At 38.3% G+C, this 20066-nt stretch overlaps 1 long non-coding RNA gene across 2 annotated transcripts; it reads left to right on the forward strand.

The window, feature by feature from the left end:
• The first annotated feature begins 10107 nt into the window (after nucleotides 1-10107).
• LOC124171743 lies at nucleotides 10108-16906 on the forward strand. 2 transcript variants are annotated; one of them, XR_006867945.1, is made up of 8 exons: nucleotides 10108-10336; nucleotides 10426-10534; nucleotides 10633-11492; nucleotides 12749-12949; nucleotides 13145-13263; nucleotides 13370-13622; nucleotides 13751-13954; nucleotides 14803-16906. It is a non-coding gene; the product is annotated as an uncharacterized LOC124171743 (long non-coding RNA). The 2 variants fall into 2 exon arrangements; XR_006867944.1 differs by having other exon boundaries at nucleotides 10426-11492.
• The last annotated feature ends 3160 nt before the right edge of the window (nucleotides 16907-20066 follow it).

The raw sequence follows: 20066 nt of genomic DNA on the forward strand, positions 1-20066 counted from the left end.
GAGCAACGTTTATATATGACACAAAGCAAAAAAACTCAGTGACCCCGAAAAACCAAAAGTGACGTATTAAAAAAGTCACTATATTTATTAAATTTTCAGTGAATGGTAAGCCCCCTATGTTTCAAAATGCCACCCCTATGCTTTTAAATGCCTACTATGTGGATATGCCTGAAGTGGATAACTTTTACTGTGGTCGCAAAACACGAAAATCGACCATTTGGAACTTCTTAGATCAAAAACATGTTTTGGGGGGCTATAGGTTGACTGGGGGGTGGTTAAAGGGGGGTTGGAGAGAAAAAGTTATATTTTCATGTATTGTCATCGGAATTGAAGAAGTGTGCAAAATTTCAGCGTTTTTGCTTCACAGGAAGTGAGTCAAATTTGAGTTACAAGATTTGTACCAGACAAGCAGACAAACAAACAGACAAACAGACAGGTTGGTGAGTTGATATAAAGGCTGGAAAAATTAATACACAATAAAAGGAAAAGGAAAGATGAGAATATGCTTTTAATATAAAAATAAATTGCCCCCTTGCTGCCCACTAGACTCTTTTCGCCCCTATTGACTGGAGCACTGGCCCCCAGGGGGCGGTAGCGCCCCCTATATATATAATTTTTTTTGGAACCACGAGTTAACACACACACAGGGGCGGTCTGGCCAGGTCGGCTGCTCTACGATCGACGAGGGCCCCCACAACGCTCGTGTCTATCGTGAAGCGTATATGAAAGGTGAATTAAAAAAAGATTCAGATTACATGAGGCAAAGTTTTTTTTGCCATTATAAAATACTACTTCGTGATTAGTTGCTCTATTTACGATGAGTTTAATCCATTTCACTTAATTGGATTAACAATACTTATAGAATTGGGTAAATATTGATAAAATATCCCTCAGAAGGCCTTAAAACTCACCATTTATCAGAAACTTTTTCTAGGGGAGGGCCCCCGCACCTCCCGCTTACCCTGGCGGGTATTTCACACCCTCAGACACCCCAGTGTTTTGCGCCCAAAACCCCCCTAGCGTTAATTCCTAGCTGCGTACGCAATTCAGGGACTTTTTATTCTAGCGCGAAAAATCCACAGAGGAAAAATCATTCGCCTTTACCGGGATTCGAATTCAGATCCCTCGGTTTCTGGGTGAGTGCTTAAGCCAGTTCAGCTACCGTGGAAATTTGTGGACTATACCGGACAAGGTGGTATGGACTGATGAGCATATTATGCGACCAGTAGTCCAATTCGTGCGCACGGCGCCACAGCCGGAGAGCAAAGCCCGAACTTTGAACACGAAGAGGTGTTCACTCTAGACTTATTTAAGTATACCGGGACTGGCCACGGTGATAACTTTTACGGAGTCCCCCGCAATGTACAAATTGTGCGAAAAATTTGTGCATTGCGGTTGACTCCGTAAAAGTTATCATCGTAGCTAGCCCCGGTAGACTTAAATAACTCTTTTTATTCTTACCTCAGCAGGGGTAGGAGACGAAACGAAAAAAGGAGGGACCGCGTCACAACGCCTCCATGGTAGAAGATAAGGAAGGAAGGGCTGGAAGAATTCTGCGCCGTAATTTGTGCGACGCGGGGCAGCACTACCTGAAACAGATATACCGTTCCCTGAGAATTGGAAGATAATCCTATTAACCCCTTGCATTGTAATGACGAGTCTAGCTCGTCATGAACTTTTGACGCCATACCGAGCAATGACGAGTGTATCTCGTCATAGGATTTTCATAATTTTAGCACTTTTTAGAAGAGCAATATAATTATTTTAAAATCTTAAAAATGTAAAAAAAAAACATACATGGTATACGTAAATAATTCATATTTCATGGAACATGATTCATTGGAATGATTATAATTATTGTATTAGAGTAGCGATAGCTGTGTTGCCCATGTTTAATAATCACATTTTATTTCACGATTCTACCTCGATTACAAATTACAAAATATCATTTCATTACCTACCATTTGAAAAAGAACCACAGAAAAAATAAATAGAGAATAGGAGCACGATATTCCGAAAATTAATCGAAGTGGAAGGGGTTAAAAGAATGATCCAGATTTAATGCATTCCCATTGAAAAGCTAATCAGCTACGGCCACTGGCGTAACTATGGGGGGGGGGGTGAGGGGGATAGATCCCCCCCAAAGTCTCAGAGAAATAAAAATAATATTCGAAAACTATTGTCTAGTTTTGACATATAGGGCCGGTTTTATAATGTCTGGTCAAAAGTTTGCGGAGCATGAGAACTGTGGTTAACTCATCCTTGCGTTGGAGATCATGAGTTTAACGAAACGTTATTTTGAACTACGTTTACTTACTATAACTTACTAACATTCTCCAGCTAAGGTTTTGGCTGTACCATGTTCCGGTTAACACGTACCAGACATTATAAAACCGGCCCATAATAAATTTTAACATAACCACTTAATGAAACCCAAATTTTAAGTGCCAAAATTAAGTAAAATCATGGAGTAAGTATACACTTACTCAATGGTAAAATTTAATGGCAGGCATGTCATTTTTCCAAAATTTTCCCATAAGTGGGGGGGGGGGGGGTGGGAGGTCGCCCTTCTCCATTCCCTCTCATCCCCCCCCCCACAAAGCATATTCCTAGTTACGCCGCTGGCTACGGCCAAGAAACGTTGGGCAACAGCCGATATAGTACGCGGGGTAAACCAGAAAAACTCTAAATACAGCTGTTAAGACCCACGGAAAATTTGAACAGGAAATAGGATATGGACATTCTGCGAATCTGCATTCCAAGAATTCTGCGCCGTAATCTGGGCAACGCGGGCCTGCTCTAGCGAAATCAGATATAATAAATGGAAGATAATCTTATTAAGAGAATGATCCAGACTTTTCTTATGCATTCCGATTGAAAAAGCTACGGGCAAGAAACGTGATCCAGACTTTTCTCTAGAAAAATATATTCAGCACTAGGATTTATACTCAAAATTTAATTCTAGCTATGCAATTCGTAATTCAATTCTCAATCACTCAAACTCGGCTCAAAACTAGAAAAAAGAAATTTTTGAAAGGACTAATCACTTAATTTTTAATACATATATATATTTTTTTTTATTAGATCACGAGATTTGGGTCAATTGTAATTGTAATTTTGTATCATACATTATCATTTTTATAGCCCTGAGGATGGACAAATATAATGTCCGAAACGTAGGCAAAGTCTGAAAAAATAAATAATAATTACAATTGACCCACATCTCGTGATCTAATAAAAAAAATATATATATATATATATATAATAAGGGGTCGTTAAGCATAAAGTTTGAATTAATTTTTAATCGTTAGCAAACGTCGGGACAGCAGGCAGATATACACGTCACCAATCTCAATCTCTACAAAAAATAACGCCACTAATCTCAGTAAAGGTTGTCGGGTAGAAATCTTACGAAGATGAAACAGATTACGAGACTTAAATTCTAGTTTCCACCGCGCATAATACGATATCCTCTGACTCATTACACGACGCTTCGGTATGGCGAACGCAGGAACACTCATTCTGTGACTCATCATCACGGGTCTCGGATTCTTTGATATCCGCATTCGAATCACTTAACTGTCAAGTTCCCTTTTCGATTAGGATATGAGTCACTATACGTATTCATCACCAACGTCCAACTTAGCCATCAAGCTTGGCTTAACGCCAATTTCCACTAAATCACCTGATCCTAATACGGCGTAAAATATAAAAACGGAAATACGGTGTAAAAATACTCTCTGATATTATCTGAAATATGAAATAATAAAACTCTGATATTATCAGAATAAAACTCGTGCATAGAAATATTCTGCATTCAAACGCACATTTTGCAATACTTTTGGAATAAAATCCATTCCTGCCATTATTTTCGTGTTTTTTTATTGCTTGCGTACTTCCAGATATGCAAAGGTATAATTTTAAAAATATATTTATATAAATACGTCCGTGATTTCATCAAATGACTGGATTGTCCTTTCAAAAATTGCTACCTTGATAAATATTGTTTCAGATGAAAATTGATGAGTGTATTTAATATTGGCGGAGAATACTCTTTACAATAATTGAAGAAAATATTTTTCGTGATATTCATGATATTTCGTGATGCTAATGGTAGCAGACATGTTGGACTATGAGTTCTTGGTAGCGCCGTGTGTGTCGCTCCGTGTCGCTGGATAAACAAAAGGGCAAGATGTATTCAACGGTGTTCGGATAAGGGCAAGGACACCTTAAGGAAGGGTGGAGAGAAACCCAGCGTCGGCATTAGCCCGCCCTTAACGAAAGGCGCCCTTAACGAAAGACGAACGGCCTAACGTCCCATCCGACGGACGGAGTGTTGCGCTTTAAATGTCCTCCACACAACACTCAAGTAGGGATCGTGTACTCTCTAAAAATTCTATGCCACTGCCGGGATTTTAACCCCTGCCCGCTGGGTGGGAAGCTAACATTGAAAGGAGGAGAAATTGTTGTTTCGATATTGAAAGAAAGGGACGGGAGCATGTTTGCAATAGCTTCACTCGGAACCATCGAACAATATTGAATTTGATTTATTAATTAGGTGAGTTTAGATCACCAGCCGAGATCTAGGACGTTTTTTGGTGGAATAATATAATATCTATATTTTAGGATAAAGATAATAGGTGTTAAACACAGGCTATTAGCCAGTCGCCGAACAAAGTTTCACCGTTATTCGCCTGCCTCCAGATACACAATACAACTTTGAATCTCGACACCACGGGATTATTAAAATAAAATCCTCGTTACATTTTTTAACATGTGAAATTTCTGACCAGAGATTTAACTAATCGGGAAATTTATTTGGAAATGAGATGGGATTTGAAATCGGACGAAAATGAATAAAAATATCAAGAAAGACTGTAGTGGAATCGATTATATTGATTTGGCTCACAAGTTGTAAGAATGTAAACGAATAAAGCCGGAATTTGATGATATGAAAATTGAGTTCTAACCTGACAACAGAAACATAAACCACCTTTCACCACGATACCAAATAATTGTAATGCTTCAAAATAGATCGCATCTTAATGACACGTGCCCATGATAAACTTTCTCGGTTACTATTTTGGATTTTAATTGAAGTTGCGGTGAATTAATGGACGCGAAATGAACGACGGGAAATCATTCAACAAAAAGGAATTACCTTAGTAATGAGCTTTCTGAATCTCCTGCTACCGTCTCAGCCCGATCACCTCATACGGTCAAGTGCTTTTCTGATTATCACCACCAAAAGAGTCATCAGTTTGTTCCGTATTTTTGTGTCGCCACTTCAAGCGTATTTTGATCGCTTTTCATAATGTCCGCAGCGCTCTAATGCTTTAATTCCCTTTGGAATAAAATAACTATCCTTTTACGGTTTAGTGCTCATATCCGAAACACAGATGTATGAAGAAGCGTTAAAAGGGTTACAAGACTTCTTACGTTCGAGGTACCAAGGAAACGTCATTGGTATTACGTCCCTATTTCGATGGGGTTGAGTATATCAAAGCAAGCTCTAGATTCGTCAGACGGTGGAAGGCTATTCCGATAACCTCAGCAAAATATCTGATCTAAGTCAGCACTGAACTGCACCACAAATTTCTGATCGCATGTCCTAAGAGTATTTTCACCAATAATTCCAATAGTACCATTTTAACTGTAACAACACTTAATTTTTAGCCGGAAGTGTTGGTGTCTAAGACTTACGTATTTGTTTGCAAGACCTATAAACCAAATCGTAAGTTGGCTCATCGGTAAGTCTTTCCTCAAGAATCAACTTTCTCTGGAATCACTTACAGAGAAAGCTAAACTACACTTAAGCTAAATATCTTCATGTTCATACTTCATATCCCGAGCAGAACTGTTAAAAAATTTTTTTACCTGATACGCTGATAGTCTGGATTGTGAAACTCTTATGAAGCCCAGCGACTTCATTTGAGAGTTTAGGTAAAAGTAATATATTTTTTGTTTCGAGACATTACCATGAGTTTTTAGATATCTAAAACCAATATATACCATTGCATTGAACCTTCCAAGCTTGATGCCATCCTCACTGTACCAATCTTACTTCTCTACGCTGCACGGCCAAAAATCCTCTCCCACGTCCACCCTCGCCTCCTGGCAAATACATTCCCGTTCATGAAATCGGTAACCACCCTATTCCAGTAATCTCCGCTTACACTCTATTTGTTCTCTTCAGGACGATGTACGTATTTTTTCGTTGCGTAGATGGAATGAGGTGCTTCCACGCAGGATTTAAAGATAATTTTCTACATGATGCTCATCAGTGCCGTAGCTAGAAGGGGGGTTTGGGGGATAACCCCCCACCCCCAAAGCTCAGAGAAATTTTTAAGTTTAAGCCATTTTACTTAATTGGATTGATATTACTTATAGAAAAGTGTAAGGATTAATAAAATATCCTTCAGAAAGCCGTAGAGCTCACTATTTTGAACCAATTATCTTAAAATTCCTCAATTTATTAATCTCGCACCTCCCGCCCACCCTGGCGGGTATTCCATACCCCCAGACACCCCGGTATAAGTGGCGCCTAAACCACCCCCCCAGCCTTAATTCCTAGCTGCGTCCATGATGCTCATAATCCTTCCGAATTTCTCCTACGAGCTGTGACTACAAATTTGTGTAACGTTACTAGTTTTCAACTGAAAACGTCGGTGGACTCTCGTTTAAAATAGTGCTACGTATCATGACTTAGATGCATTAATGCGAAACGAGGACTACCCAACATGTTGCGGAACATCACCGGCGTAAAACAGTAAACATGCATTCATTTTTATTACGTACTTACTTACTTTCAGTTTGACATAAAATTATTTTAGTGACGATAATAATACTCCATAATATATTTAAGAGCCCATAAATACCTATTATACACGACTAAAATAAAATAATAGAGGAAAAATAGTCACTTCACTTGATCAAATGTATTTACATTTCAGCACCATTTACTTCTCATGATACTACTTCTTTTCTACTAATACCTGCAATTTAACCATTCTTTTTTATTCCCGACGAGAAACAACATTTGTGTGGCTATTTCCAGCGATTAAGCTAGAAACAACTGAAAGTAGATAAACAAATCTCCATCCTGTCGTTGGCAAAAGTTGCCACGTATGACACCCACAAGTGCGTCATATTACGGTACTCATACTTATGGGCGTACCCAGCGGGGGGCAGGAGGGGGCAGCGCCCCCTTAGGAGAAAAAGTTAATTTGATTCAAAACAAAAGTTTTGAACAAATTTTCTTTAAATCCAAGAAAATGATATTAGTGTAAAACATGTAATTAAAATGAAAATACTTTGTCCTAGTAAATTATTTAAAACCCAAAAATAGGGCTGCTATAATTTTCTTGAAATTTTGGTTTCCATAACCTTTTCTGTGTAATAACTTGAACGACCTCGACTTGCCCCCCTCTAGTTTCGATCCTCGGTACGCCCTTGCTCATAGGTCAGTGATAGAAAAACTCATTCGTACGAAAAATTAACGCGAAAAATAGCATGGGGTTCCGTAGATCTTGAATAAGTGGGTCTCTAACGACATCACCAATTCATGAAAAGCGTCTGGCAACTTTCAGGCTCTTTCATTTTGACCTAACGGAGGAATGGCTGATTGAGGAAGACATTTATTGTATCGTAACTTATCTGTCACAGCCATGGACCATATTCTTTCAATGAATTGTTATTTCGCGACTGGAGGTATATTATGCATTTTGTCTTTACGTATACGTTTTATATATTTATTGGTATGGACTCTTCCATCACCTGATCACCAGCCATACCGTACCAACGAGCCACCTCGGACTGACAAACCCTTTCCACGAGTTTCTGATTGGTTATCATTCTCGGAAAATAATAGGGGAGGGAGTAAATCGTCGAGGGCTCCCGAGGGTTCGTATCACGTAATCCGAACAGGAGATGTAGGGGAAAAAACTCTCCCGCCGAAGTGGCGGGGGAACAACTTCTCCCGCCAAATCATTGTAGTGGCGGGAGATCAGCTCTTACCGCCAAAATCAGAGTAGCAGTTAGCCTGATATTTTGTATTGGCATGGGAGGAAATTTTGTTCAGGGATGAACGAACGTAAGAAATCTTTTATAAACTGGGCCAAAGAACTCTTTCCAAAATATTTAAATAATTGTGACAATCACAATGCGAGCAAATGGCTACTTCACTGCGAACTATAGCATATCGCATATACTACATCAAGTTTAAAACTTAACATTCAACAAATTATCAATCTAGAGCACTTTCCTTCCTCTTCGAATGCTTTCTTTAGTTTTCTCTCCTTCTCTCCCACCATAATGTTGCCTCGCCTTCTTCTTTTTTGAACCAGCTTTCAAGTAAATTGTATTCACACACGCAAGACACACACGCATGAACTACAGCCAGCCACGTTCGGGAAACGGCGGTTAAAATCCCAACCACGGTTAACGATAACTTGCATTCACACCTCGTTTTGTAACCATGGTAACTAGGCTTAACCAGGGTAAAACAGCGTAGTGTGGACGGGGCATTGCAGATGACCACGTGGAACAGAGGAGTTTTTGACTAAGAAACTTACTTAACATAAGTAGAAAACTCACCTTTAACCTTCTCAGCAGAGATATCTTACGTAATGTGTCCAATAACTCCATATCTTGCCGGAGAATTTTCACGTTCTCGCAATTAAATAAATTTCACACTGATCCGATCACTCAGTCAACAAAACTAAGAACTACTTGGTTAGGGTATGCTACCAACTGGGGGCAGGTCGAGCGCTCACCTAAGGGAACCCTCCCGCGGGTGGAACTTGTACCCCGTGTGGTAATGCGATACCTTCAAGATCATATCACGAAAGAAAAAAATGGTTATATATACGAAGTCTTCACGCTATCAGCGGGGCATGTGCGACAGATGCAGCCTGAAACATTACTGTTTCGTTTCCATAGATATGCTGAATACTGCTCAACTACTATCTCAATACTTTGGTGCTGTATGTTCTACGTATAACGGTGTCTCTGTCAAGCAGACCTTTAAATGCGTATCTTGTTTCTTGATCTTATCCGTAATCGTTCTTCTGGCATCTCCCACGTAGACCCTTCCGCATTTACATGGTATTCTATTAAGTGACCAAGGATATCGAGGCTTCCAAGTCGTTTTGCGTGAAAAAGTTGGCTTTTTAGTCAGTGACGTTGGATAAGATGTAGAATTTTAGCCGGCGGAAAACCCGTACAGCCTGTATATTCATAAGTCATTGGCTAAGAGGAGAGATAACCTAGACTTGGCAGGCATCCATACGTAGTCTACCTGAAAGTACTCCAGCCACTGCAAGGTGTCCAATGGACGTCTATTTTACACCAGACGTCTCTTATGGACATCCTTTGGATGTCTATTGAATACCATTTAAATGGCATCCTGTGAAGGTCACTACAGGGATCCAGATGGAGGCCATAGGATGCTGTGTCATATTACATATATGGACGTTATAGAAAATATTTATATCGAACTCGCGGCGCTCGTTAGAGAGCCCCGCCCCCTGATGAGCGCGTTTTATATATGGACGTTATAGAATAAAAATTAATTTTTTATAACTTCGGCAATTAGAGATTGTCATGTTTTTTTTCCTTTTACGTGCAAATATGTCTCTGCATGGTCCGCGTTGGAGTCCATTTCGCGCGCGCTCTTTCCCGCGCCCGCGAATTCTGTATTTAGTGGTAGTGGGAAGAAAGTCATATTAATACTTTATGGTTACTATTTTAATCTTTTTAAGAAGAGTTATTACAAATTTGATATAAAATTTGAAATTTATCCATGTGGAGATTTTTCCACATAACAACAAATTCGATAAAAATATTAAGTATGAGAGTGTACTATTCCGGTGCTTCTGATTCCTAACCTTCCTAACATTTGTACTCGTTGGCTGAAAGCGTGCACCTGTTTTTTATTTTGATTCTGAGTGAATCAAATTTCAATTCAGTGGTTTGAAAAAGGTACCCGAAACGTACTAAGCATTTCAGGGGTAAGTAGAGTCGTTATTTTTTTAATTGCATTTTTGAATTGAATTAAGAGCTCTTTAACCCGTTCAACGTGCCTCACTCTTACAGATGCCTAAATTTAGGTGTCTACACAAACCGGAGGTCTCAAAGAAACACTAAAATAGACTGTGGCGTCAGCAGCTCTATGATTCCTTAGAAGATAGGAGAAAGATACGGAACACTGAAATTACTGTTGGCGAGGGGAGAGAGATACAGAATGCAGAAAGTACTGATAGCGAGGCTATTGGTGATGGTCATTATTGCTCTGATGATCGTAATTGCACGCCAACGGAAGAATTGGGAAACCATGGTACCTATGTATTAGAAAAAATTCCTAGTTCTATTTTTATGTTGAGTTAAGAAAATGGGATAATTCACGATTCTACATAATAATTGCAGACAATGGATCGAGGACGAATCATGCTGAGGGAGGGAGCAGTTACCGTTCCGTCGATTAATGATTTTGGAAGTGGACTTCGTGATAACTCTCCAGTATCGACCATGAAGCGTAAGCTGGCCAATTGGGTTGTTAAATATTTATATGGATATCCAACATCTCGAGGACAAGTGTCTCTGAGTTGCTGAAAATTTTGAAATCTGTTCCAGCCTTAAATGATTTGCCGTCAACGACCACATCATTGGTAGGGACTCCCAGGTTTCTGCCCGTCTCTGCTTGTCCTCCTGGGGCATATTAACATTTTGGTGTGCAAGATGGAATTGTATATGCTTTAAGGTATTTAACAGAGAATAGTGTACCTAGTGTTACAGAAATTCTGGTCAATGTAGATGGAATTCCCATGTGTAAAAGTTCTTTAAGTCAGTTCTGGCCAGTATAAGGGACATGTACCAATATTAATTCATGCCAACCGTTCCAAATTGGCTGTTACTACCATTGCAGAAGGAAACCAGAAAGCTGCAACATTTTATTGCGACCAATCGGGAATGAAGTTAAACATAGTTAAGAATGAATGGGTTCCTATTTAGCTCCAAGAGAGTGTTAGTGTCGTGGGTTTCATTTGCAATGCCCCAGTCCATGCTTTCATAACAAGAATGAAGTCTCATGCAGGGTAAAATGGGCGTGGCACGTGTGTGCAGTGTGGTTGAGTTTGCTAACCATGTGTTCTTTCCCCAGAGTGACTGTGTGCTTCGAAATGATCAGTCCTTTAGGTTGAGGGCTGATGAAGACCATCATTTGGATGGAGGAAGAAATATTTTGGAGGAAGTGCCAGGCCTAAAAATGGTTGAGTACTTTCTGTTTGAATACATGCTCCTAAGAAATATTTGGGGGTTATGAAGAAGCAGTTGCTCCTATGGTTGCATGGCAGTTTACCCAATTGTTTGCCGCAGTCAATGGTAGAGAAGATATCAGCATATTTGCAAGAAATGCGACCCTTCACAGCCTCTAAATTTTCCCGAATGCCACGGCCATTGAATGAAATTGATAGATGGAAAGCTGCGGAGATAAGGTAATTTCTTCTATGGTAATGCAGAATTTTTTAAAAGAGAAATTTAAGCGCTTTTACAGACATTTTTGAATTCTTTTCTGTAGTATGACGATTCTTTGTGATGAAAGGGATTATGTGATTAAAAATAACTATGCCTCACAATTGTTCAAGTGCTTTGTAGACAATTTTCACTCTCTTTATGGATTACAGTTTATCTCTAACAATGTTCTTGGGCTAATACATGTGTACAATGATGCACTTATGTTTGGTATTCTTGATAAGTATTAAGCCTTTCAATTTGAAAATTATTTGGGTAAAATTAAGAGGCCCATTAAACATTATGACAAGCCATTAAAGCAGTTGATTCATAGAACTGTGGAAGAGAGAAATGTACCATTCTTCGGATCAAGTGCTGAGTCTAAGTTTCCAATGTCCCAGCTTCAACATGGCAATTGATAACAGGATCCACAGGACCACAATACAAGAAAGTTTACTTTCAGAAGTTCACCATTTCTGTATCAGAAAAAGACAACTGTTGTCTCTTGAATGATGGATGTATCAGAGACGTGAGAAATTTTGCTCAATACAAGAACACAATAGTCCCTGTAGGGCAAAAATTTAATAATGTGGCTGATTTTTTCTTTGAGCCTTGCGAATCAAACAAAGTGGGAGTCTTTAAAGTGAGATCTTTCTCTGATTTAGTGTGTTGGCCCCTAGACTCAATTATTGTGAAGGCTATGAAATTGCCTTTGGGAGTGGCAGTTTTTACGTTGCAGTCCTCTAAAATGTGAAGGAAATGGATTCTCCAAATTGCTCGCTATGTAATGTCATTATTCAGTACAGTCATTTTTTTGCAAAAGCTGAAAAGGAGTGCTTTAATGTAGGTGGTTAGATTTTAGCATGATTTAGAAGGCAATGGAGCCTGAGGATGTACAGGTGTGGAAGTACAGTGGGGGGTTAGGACACAATATTCTGCTAAGGCACAATGTGCACACAAAGGGAAGAATAAAAGAGGAAGAAAGGCCGTCAGATGGCAAAAAGAGTTAGTTTTTCTGGGGTTAGTTTTTGAACATTAACGCTGTGTAGCCTTAAGTACTAAAGCATATAGAATATGTGCAGTATTAATATCAAATTTCAGTGCAATAATTTCTTGTGGATTTACTGCTTGTGTCACATTTTGCCTTGAGTTTTTGCATGATGTTATTTGGACATACATTTAATAGAAGTTAATGACTTGGTACACCACAGTTTTTAAATGTGCATATTTCTGGCAACAGATCAACAGTTTTGCAGTGGTGCTCTTTTTGGGCAATGAAGATACATTGGCTGTTGTGCCTAAAAATTGATAATAAGGCATAGTGATTATATACTGAGTGCTATTGGCCTAATGGACCAGACAGAGAGGAAGGTGTGATGCCAGCAGGAGCCACAACGAATGTGGGATGTATTCCCTGAGCAAGTGTTGGTGGAACATTGTGGTAAGAAAATCTGTTCATGCATTCTTGTTGAAGTTTACCATCTCTACTTCTTCAGGATGCATTAGTTTGTATATAGTTTTCTTGTGTAATTATTAATAGCGTTTATTTTTCTCCATCAGTTTTCTTCTTTTAAGTTGTCAAAGTTTTTTCCCAATGTATGCATTAATACATTCATTTTAAAAATATTTTTCCTAGAAACTTATGATCGTGCAAGGCAAAATGTAAGAAGGTCGAGAGTACCTATGACCTTAACTCTGCTGATGAATTGGGAAGGGGATGCAGAGTTAAGAAGAGGAAGTGCATGGATGAGGAAGGTGAGAGGGCAATTTTCTGGAGCTTAAATCAGTTGGAAATTTATTTTAACATGCAAAATTGTTCTCTGAACTCAGTACATAATTGTTAATTCTAAGGAATCATTAGATTTTCAGTCATCACAGAAACTAGTGGAGAGAGTGATGATGAAAGAAGTGCTCAGTATTTTCTTCCTCCTCCTCCTCTAAGTATTCCTCGATGAGCCTTGCTGCCAGAGGCTTGCACCAAAGTGAGAGTCGGCATGGTGGTAGTTCCACAAGTGATTTTCAACATCAGTCTCTGATTGAAAACTCATGAAAGCCAGAAAGTTTTAAGGTGAAAGAAAACAGACCACAATCACCTGTGGCAAGTTGCTGTTTAGGTAAGTTGGAAAATTAAGTATTGCTTATTTATAGACATAAATTACAAATGGAATATATTCTCTCTTAATTTTTGTTCTGTTAATTAATTAATTCTCTGTTAGTTAATTTCTGCTTGCATTTTCCTCAGATGGAATGACAACTAGAAATGGAATGAAAACTTAATCAGATGCTGCTAAATCAGCCAGAAATACTACTAAGGCTGAACGAAATTGCTGGTAAATACAATGAGAAGATCAAAGAAAACTTATTTGAGCATTTACCTTAACAGTATTTGCCCCTAGTCACAGACTTCGACAATGAATTGGAGAGCCCAAATATTAGAAATCAATTTGTAAGTACAGGTTTGGTCCATTTGTCACTGAATAAAGTCTTTAATCCTTATTATAAGTCTACAGGTATATGTAAAGTGATGCACGTTATGTTTGGGTACATGGTGGATTGTAGGTTAGCTTCGTATGAAAAATGTCTTCATGATGATGTAAAGAGTTTTGGATCAAAGTTCCGATCAGGTAATAGTTATCAAACGAAAAAAAATTCAATCAATTTTGTGCTTCATTTTTTATTTTTTTTTAGTTCAAGACATTGCTGTGATTTTTGTCAAAGTGGGGATAAATAGTGGGATTTGATTTGTTGGAGGCAACTGGAGTCATTAAGCATCTCGCCAAATTTAGTGAAGTTGGATTTATCAAAGAAGTAAATATTGCTTTTTTGGTTTAACGGCTGACACTACATCAATTTTTAATGTTGCAAATATTACTCTGTGATCGCTTATGCCGTCAATAACACTTTTGTGCACATTACTCTGGGATAAAACCATTGAGCCATAATGATAAAGTGAATATCAGTTTTTCTGTGGTACTGTTATTGCCCAGCCCAGTATTGGAAATGGTAAATATTCATCTTACTGTATGTCTGCTTGATGCATTTCTCAATAGAGTGATAAGAGAATTCGAGATGTGTTGGCTCTCTAGTGTTGTTTTTGTCTAACCAAGTTGACTGTTTGGTCTTGATTCCCATTATATTCTTCATGTGAAACTGTCATTCAATTTGTTATATTTGTTTCTTTTACCTGGCCCAGATGTGGCCACAATCTGGACCCCTCTTCCTCTGGGCCAGGGCATAGTCAATACATATAGCCTTTGGTTCAGTGAATTATCCCTAATGCCATTTTTATTTCAGATTCATTTTTTAAAAGAGTTGGGGTTTCTACTCCACCAGATGCAACAAGGTGTGCCTCGAGAACAAAATTCTTGGATGATGTTGCAAAAAATTATTCCTTGGATGGCCTAAAAGGGAATATATATTAAGTTTGGAGATACACACATTTATTCATCTCTAAGCTATAAGTAAAGTCCTCAAATTTCTATTACTTATATACTTCAATAAGATCCAACATATGTTGGTGGCTTGAATATTTTCCTTGAGAGGCAGAAGCAATCCCTCCACACATTTTTTTGAAATTCTTGTGAGGGCATTACTGTTGTTATTTTGAGCTATCAAGCACCCAGAATGGAATAAGGCTCTCTGGCCTACCTCCCTTTCTTTATCTCCTCACTTCACTTTCTTCTCCCTCCACTTTCACTCTAAAACAACTCAGGTCTTCAATTATTTTCATTAGCATTCCTCTAGTTTCCAAGATTGGCTGTTGTAAAAAAATCATGAGATAATATGATTTTTTCTTTATTACTGTTGTGCTTACCTACCCATTTGATGAACATTTGGAATTAAAATTGTATTTCTTTAAGGTAATAAAACTACTCTCCAGCCTTAAATTTATTAGGTGGATTTTGTGGGAAAATTAGCTGCCCAGGCCTTAATTGTCAAAGTCATTTGAAGATCTCATTTAATGATAATAGAATTATGCAAGAAAATGATTATTGAAAGTATATGCAGCCAAGCTCATGTCTCAGGCCCTTTTTTGTCATTTCATATGAAGTAATTTGCCAATTCTTTTTGGTGAGAGGCTGTGTATATAACAAGCAGTATTACTTCAAGCTATTCACCACAATATAAAACACAAATCACAACTTCAGGTTGTCAGAAAATGCTTAATAAAAATGAGGAATAGGTTCCGATAAATCAGAAACCTTAGATAATCCTAATTTGTGGGCTCTGACCTAGGAATGAGTATAATGTATTTTAAGCTGTAGAGAATTATCATTAGTGGAAAGCAGTCATTGTATCTAGTATGATAGCCTTGGCCAGAAAAAAAGAAAACAATAAAAGGCAAAGACAGGACCATGTGATGTAGCAGCATCATGACCTGTACGTGACCCACCACTGGTAATTGAGTGTGTTTGCGTATTGGATAGGATTATGCCTTTTTCTAGGACAGTAAGTATACCATGCAATGTTAAAAATATTTCATCATTCATGTCACATAGGTATATATGTATATGTGAGCCAGTATGCAGCATTCTTGTTGTATAATTGAACAGCATTGTAGGCACTATAATGTTAATTAATTCAGGATTGGTGGCAGTTAGTGTAGCCAAAAGGTAAATTTCAGAGGAATCAACATAATGTCAGGTGAGAGGCTGTGTACATAACAAGTAGTATTACTTCAAGCTGTTCACCACAACATAAAACACAAATCATAACTTCAGGTTGTCAGAAAATGCCTAATAAAAATGAGGAATAGGTTCCGATAAATCAGAAAATGTCGGTATGTGTAATTAGTTATTTAGTGATCATGCTACTTTAAGAGATTCATTTTCTTTTCTTTGTTATTTTGATGTCCCTAAACTTTACCCTTTATGCCATTAGGACATCACTTATCCTCATCATGGGACTATTTTCGTAACATTTCAGGACATTTACTACACTGCAATTTCTGTAGCTTTTTCACTTCATCATTTACTTCGTTTTCTCATGTAGACTCACTTCCTATCAATTCCCCTTACTTTTTTCTCAGCATCTATTTCCCCTTACTGAGAAGTTTTTAATTGTCTTCCCATGCTTTTCTCCTCTATTTTCTCCAGAGGCAGATCGAGGTTCTTTTGGGTGGAGGGGCTTCATGCAAGGTTCATTATTTTCCACTGCACATTGGTGGTATACAGTTCCTCTAAGTCAGTCGTTCCCAAAGTGGGCGCTACCGCCCCCTGGGGGGCGTTGCTGTAGTCTATGGGGGCGAAAAGTGCCAAGGGGGCAGCAGGGGGTCGCCGGAGGGTCCTGACAATGTGACAAATGCGAATGTTCCGTAACCTTCATTTTGCCTTCGTTTTCAAGCTTCGTTTCTAAAGTTTACTTTTTTTCCCACATCTGGAAGTAATTTAAACCATGCGTTTTCTTTCATTTTAAAGTAAGAATGGTTGAAAAATATTTCCAAGTCTTTCTTGCACAAGGGAAACGAAACATAGGTTGTGCCATAATGGGCACTTTCTCAATCCCTCCGAGACTCAACCCCTCTGAGACTTGACCCCTCTGAGACTTGACCCCTCTGAGACTTCACCACGAGGAGACGATTCGCGAGCTCCTGAGTACCAGTCTCGCGAAGCTCCAGAGTACGTCGTGCCTGACTGATCCACGCGAGCCGCTGATCCTCGCGTCCTGTGAACTGCTCACAATTTATAGTGAATTCACCAACGGTGTCGGCCTCTTTACGGCATGTGTGAACTTCAATTACCCTCCGCCACCGTTTACCCAATTGTAAGGTGAATCGTCAGCGTGAAACCTGTTTCCCCTCCTCTGCCTACACCTCCCCTCTCACGCCTGCTTCGAGCGCGGCCGCGATCTTGTAAGCGGTCTGGCGCTCTCTCTCTGCTACTGACCTCAGACAAGGAAGGAACTCTTGCGTGCCCGGCTTCTTCCCAACGGCAAGAGTCCATTATCCTCAGGCAATTTAGTATTTTATGTATTGTGCTCCTAAAGCTTACTTCGGTCATTAAATGTATTATTACTGTTGGAAATCAACCATATTGTTTGTTAATTTTTTTACTCCTAACCACCTATATTCTCGTCAATTCATTCTCGCGACGTGTGTGCGTTGCAAGGTCACCGCGAGCTTTATCAATAGGGTGGTTTCCTATTATTTTTTATTGCCTAAATCGAAAGATTATTACTCCTGGAGTACGTATTTCACGCTTTTAGATTTTTTAATGACGGTATCTATTTTTCGCGATTAAATGAAAAGTGAAAATTTTCAAGCGCGCGAAAACGCGACGCATAAGTAGGAATGATGGGAAAAAAGTCCGTGTGACGCATTTCTGGTTCCCCCTCCCGCCTTGTGAGGTGACCTTGGAGAGGCTCTGAGCGCTGATACGACGCAGGATGCTAGCGGGTAGCTGAGTACCATGCTATCTGGTAGCGCTTGGCTTAAAAAAGGTTTATTAATACCTTATCAAATGAAGAAAACTTTCCGACCTTAGCCAGTTTTAATAGGTTATTATTAAGACATGTTCCCCTGAGCTCTGTGCCTCTTGCATGCATTGGTAACCTCAGACGATGTATAACTCCTATCCTCTCCTATAGAAACTAGGTCCCTGTGACGTCACGTGGAGTGGCATCGCATGGGCGCCATTCTGGCCTTTTTCAAATGAGGATAAAATTTGGCCCTTGTCATTCGTCTAAACCGGTATTTCTAAAACCAAATAATTTGTGTATTATGAATACACTAATGGTGGGTAACGAATCGCAATCAATGCCTTTCGTTTTCTTCGATGAAGGAAACTACCCTATTTCCTTCCCTGCTTGAGGTAGAAGAGCAAGCTGGTTTATGTGATGATGATTTGAGCGTCTTTTGCGACCATTTAGTTGTACCTTACATAAAAATATGACGCAAAGATTTGATGATCTTCTTTTGTTGGAAATTCCAGACTGGGTGATAAATTCGTTTGTAGATATTGAGAAAGTTGGGGTATTAGCGGAAGAATTAATTGGACTACAAAATGACATTGAATTGAAATCGAAGTTTTACAAAAATTATCAAGAGTTTTGGCTACAGAAGATTTCCAATCCTTATCCTGAATAATGGATGGTGGTTTAAAATCTCCTTCTTGCATTTCAGACTTCATATTTGGTGGAACGTGGTTTTAGTACAGTCACTCAGCTTATTTCACAGCAGAGAAACAGACTTCAGGTTTGCAAACGCAATTTATGACTTCTGCTAAGTGACATTAAACTGGACATTGGAAAACTTGTATCCTGTCATCAAGCTCATCCTTCTGATTAAAAATTAATTTGATGGAAATATGTAATTAATTTTAGCAATAGAATCTTCTTAAGTGACTTCTATACCATGAACAACTATAATAAAAAGTCACTAAATTGTTAAAATAATTTTAACAAAACATGATTGGCCATTCTGTTACTATAAATTGAAAATTTTCATGCTATAACTTAATTTAAGTAAAAGAATGACATGTAAAATTCTAAAAGAGCTTTCTTAAAATTATTTTTTTTAATGTCAAAAGTATATTCTCCATTAAGTTCCTTTTATTGTGTATTAAATCATTTACATAAATGATTTAAAAAACTATACATCCATTGGATTCTAAATAAACATTTAATTAGTGATTGTTTTAATTTAATTATTACAATTTTCCTCATTTGGGTAATTAGTATATGATTCTGATTATTATTTTAAAGATACCGATTAGGGCGTTGAGCATAGGTTTTTGGATCAAATGGAGAAATGAGAAAGATGGAGAAAAAGTTTGGGAAACACTGCTCTAAGTGATAATGCATCTGAGGTCTTAAGATTCTTCTTACAGCATTCTTTCTGAATATCAACTAGGAAAAAGCTGATTTTTTTCCCAAAAATCGTAAATTATCGAAAAGAACACAAGTTTGTGTACTGGTGCATTCACCTAAAAGAAAATGCTAGGAGTGCATCAGGCTCATAGGTGTTATCATGAGGACAGCTAAGTCACCCACTAAAAATAGTGAAATCAGGTTTTCAGGTCAATGTTTTGTTGTATCACAGGTCACAGTTTTTAATTTTGAGGCAATCATCATCACCTCGTTGTTCATTAAGTCTATCAATTTCTTTTTTTACTACATTATCATCTCGCAAGTGCTCACAACATGGAAAGAAGCTACTATTGTTCATGCCAATCTAATTTAGCATACCAGATAAACAAATAAAGTAACTTTACAATTATTTCATTTGAACTTGAGCTCACATGCATTAAACCTGAAGAGGACTAACGGAAGATACCAGACAGAATTACCTTAAAAGACAGTAGTGCCCATAATTTGAAAGAATTTTGCTTCATTTTAGAACATACCTAAAACATGTTTTTAAAGAAATAAATGCAACACGAAATAATAAAAAAATAACATAAAATTCATTTTGAAGAAATGAGCAGGGAGATGCCAACCAATATCAACTCCAATACCTTCTGGCACCTTATCAACATAAGCGTTTGTTTATATGAAAACCAAGGCACTCAGTGAATATTAAAAAGGATATACTCAATCAGCCATATGACATATAAAACAAC

Source organism: Ischnura elegans, chromosome X (assembly GCF_921293095.1).
Source record: "Ischnura elegans chromosome X, ioIscEleg1.1, whole genome shotgun sequence".
Classification (NCBI taxonomy): Eukaryota; Metazoa; Arthropoda; class Insecta; order Odonata; family Coenagrionidae; genus Ischnura; species Ischnura elegans.